A 4,017-nucleotide genomic window follows, 5' to 3' on the forward strand; every position below is an offset into this window, starting at 1 on the left:
GCCCACCCCGGCCAATGGCTGCGCCGCGCGGGGGCTGGGCCGGCCCCCCTGCGCCCCGGGCCCGCCCCCGAAGTGACAGCCCCGGGCGCGCGCGGCGGGGGCGGCGGGGGCGGCGGGGGGCGGCGGGGGCGGCGGGGCCGGGCGGGTCCCCAGGTCTCCGCGGGCCCGCGCTCAGCGCCTGCCCTTGACCGATCCTTCCGCAGCCCCGGGACGCTCCAAGACACCGCGGCCCCAAGCTGCAGGCCGGAAGCCGAGAGCCGAGCGGTGGCGTCCCCAGGCCTGTGGCGACTCGGTCTCTGAGTCAGACCTGAGGCTAGGGTGAGAGGAAGTGTAGTTTCCCGCCAACCCTTCGGAAAAGCCACCCGGGGCCGGTGGGGGCAGGGCAGCGGCGCGGGGGTGCCGGCCGGGGTGCGCCTCCGCGACGCCTCCTGGGGTCCGGGAATTGGGGGGGATGCCCGTGGGGGGCCCATCCTGGCTCGCGGTGAGGCCAGCACCCTCCCCCGGGGAACCCAGCCCTTACTGCCCGCAGCGTCCTGGCTGGAATGACCGTGCCTGTGCCGGGCGCAGCAGGGTGGGTCGCATAGGCGGCAGGGCCCCCAGAAGGAGGTCCTCTCCGAACCTCACGCTGTCCTCCCCTGTGTGACTTCCAACACGTTGCTTAATTTCTCTGGGTCTAGTTACATCATCCGTACAACGGGGCCGATGACAACACTTCCTCCGAGGTCCCTGATGGCAGTAGGTGGACTGAGGCAGGGGCCCGGCGGAGCCACAAAGAGGGCCTCTCAGGGTTGCCCAGTTAGTACAGCAACAGCGGATCACACTGATGCCCCACAAGGTTTCCCTTTTAGTGTCCACAAAATGAATCCATTTTAGAAAAAGTCTATCTAGGGGCTCCTGCGGCGGGGTGGGGGTCTGTCTGTTAAGAGACCACCCTGTGATTTCAGCTCAAGGCTCTGATCTCGGGGTCATGAGATGGAGCCCGAGCTGGCCTCGTCGCCGAGCGTGGAGCCTGCGTGGGACTCTTCCTCTCTCTGCCCCTGCACCGCGCTTGTACGTGCGTGTGCTCGCTCTCTCTCAAAATACAGGGAAAAAGAAAAGGAAAGGAAAGAAGTCTACAGAAGTCAGCGTGTGTGTGTTCAAATCCTGACGGCAGTTGGGTTTGGGTAAGGAAGACACGACCAAAGCATGATCCGGGGCCGCTGCGGGGCCGCACGGAGCCTGAGGCCTGCACAGCCACCGAGGAGACGTGGCTGACCTCTTCCTGTGGGGGCTGGGGAGGGCCGGTGCTGGGGCTCATGCACGCATCCACATTTGCTCGGTTATTTGTGAAATGCTCTGCCTTCAGAGGGTTGGCTGCTGCCCACTCATGCCAGCCCGCCCCCCTCCCCTGGTTTTGACCTTGCCTTCATGCACACATCCACACCTGGACGCTGGGGCGAGGTCTGGCCACTCCTGGAGTATCGGCCTCCATTCCTGGCCCCACCGTGTGAGAGGAAAAACCACCAACAGCGTTCCCAGGAGAAGTTCTCTCTGAGGATGAGGGACTCTCGGGAGGACCTCCCTGTCTGCTTGGAAGAGGCCGGCGAGCTGCTCTGCAGACCTGGCCTCTGGGAGGAGCCCGCTGGGAGCAGCATTTCCCAGTGGAGCTGACTAGAGATCACTTTGGTAGGTAGTGAGGTCCCCGTCACGGGAAGTGTGTGAACGGAGCGGGTTGACCTTCCGGAGCTGATGGTGGGAAAGCCTTTCACACGTCAGGAGCAGCACTGGACTCACTGTTCCCAGACTTCACTTTGGATTTTATTCCTTGAGACGTATCTACATGAACAATTCACACATTTTACTAAAACAGAACGTTTCTTTCTAAAGAAGTAAATGCGCGTCTTTGTGCTAGAGAGGCTAGCGTCGACCAGATAAAGGACAAGAGTTCACTTCTAGCCAAGCACTACCACCTGGGAGCTCTGAGCCTGGGACCTGCTCCTTCCTTGTTTGCCAAAGGCCTGGTGTCAGACAGCATCAGTGTCGGGCTGTCGCCGAGGGACAGGAGACTGTCCACCAGCAATCGCGATGAGGAAGGCGGCAAGGGGCAGCTCCCCTGCGACTCACTGCTGGTCCGGGCTCTTTGGGTCCTGTCTCCATCCATCGTCCTGGCGACGGGGCCCTCGTCCACCTCCCAGAAACGCCAGCCCCAGCGAGCCTGGGCTCAGGGCCCTTCCCCGTCAGCACTGCCAGGCTGAGCCTCTCACCGGACAGGCTCTGCCCCAGGAATCCTCCCGAGGCACTCACCCACGGGCACGATTTGAAAGGTAAATCAGGAGCAAACATTTCAGACGTATTAATGCAAACTGCAGCCGTCGGTTCTCCGACGCTAACGAGTGCGTAGGCACCTCGAGAGGCCTGGGGAGCACCGGTGTGCCCGAGACCCACCCCGTGCAGCCTGCCCCTAGGGACGGGGTGGTGCCTCAGGTTGGGTGCCGGCCCAGACTCCAGGCTCCTGGAGCCGTGGGAGCGGGCTGCGGCCTGCTGTCCACCAGCCACCCCACCTTAGAGAGGGAGGAGGAGGCCGGCGAGAGGCCACCCGCGGAGCCCAGCAGGCTTTGAGAACCAGAGCAGCCTGATAAAATGCCCTGGAACATTCTGAACTCAATAATGTCTATCCCGGCGGGGTTTTGTCTGGAGCGGAAGTAATTAAAAGGAAAAGAAAGAAAGAACCCAAGTTCCACCGGCTTCCCTGTGGTCCTCCAGGGGGATGCCTGGCCCTGCATCAGGACGCCTCCAGGGACTCTGAACAAGCCAGGTTCATGTTCACGGTCAATCATTCTCCTTGGCTACCATCTCTGGAGGCACCCCAAACCCCAAAGCACTGAAATGTGCAGGCTTCTGCTGTCACCGCCCTCCCCCTGGACGTTCGCCGGCTCTCCGCTCAACTCACGTCTGGGCCAGATGTCTCCTCCCGAGCTCGGAAGCGAAGAGAGAAAGAAACTCTCTCCGGGTCTTGGGACAGGTTCATGGCCAAACTGCAGGTGTCCTGGTCCTTCCCCAGCGGACAGAGACACCGCATTCTTCGCAGAGGCCACCAGCGGACCGGTCGCTGGGTCAGAGACCAGTCACGGAGACGAGGGCGTGGATGGAGGACCACACCGCCCCGAGCTCTGAGGGCCGCATCGGAGGACACGGGGGCCACTCTCAGTTCCAGGAGAGGCAGGCCCCACAGAGTGGGGGGAACCCCTCTGTGCCGGCAGCCCCATAGCCCGGCATGCCAGAGCGGCGGGGAGACAGCGGCCAGGCCCCCGTTGCCCGCAGAGCCCTTGTCCAGACCCGGGGCGGCTGCCAGCACTTCCCTAGAAGGATTATTTGACCTTCGTAAGAATCCCCTTTAGGCACTGGCTTCTGTAAAGAGACAGCTGTGTTTGCCAGCCAGAGGGCATCCGCACTGCCCGGGCCTGGCCCCCGGCTGGGAGGGTGGGGTCAGAGGGTGCACTGGCAGGGCCCTTCCTTCCGGAACGACCTCGAGCTAGGGGAATTGTTGGCAGCTTCACAGGTGTGCGCAGGGCCCCCCACGACGAGCCCCGAGAGGGTCGGGCCTTCCAGCTTGCTCTCCTGGGGACCCACGGAAACCCCGTCACTCGTGAATCCTGTCCTTGCCTTGACTGGCAAGGTTGTTTGCATCGAAGGTGCTTCTGTGTCGCAGACATTTAAGGCAAACGCGCACAGAGCCCACAATCACGCGTAGGCCTGCTCCGGCCTTCCTTCACGGTGTGCCGCCGGGAACCGCCGCCGACGGCGCGGGCGGAGCTCTCCACCACACTCTCTGCCCTCCGCATCTTCGTCCCCTCAAGCCCCGGCTGCTCCCAGGACGTTGACCGAACAGGAGCGGAAGACCCCAGGAAGGGAAAGGCACAGGGACCTGCATGCCCACCGGGAAGCTGGGGAGCCTGTCCCCATGCCTGTGGAGACCCCCGTGCCCTACTGGCCCTGGCCCGGCTCGTCCAATGTCCCCGACCTGTGTCTCCCACTGGC

This window comes from Mustela erminea, chromosome 7 (genome assembly GCF_009829155.1).
Source record: "Mustela erminea isolate mMusErm1 chromosome 7, mMusErm1.Pri, whole genome shotgun sequence".
Classification (NCBI taxonomy): domain Eukaryota; kingdom Metazoa; phylum Chordata; class Mammalia; order Carnivora; family Mustelidae; genus Mustela; species Mustela erminea.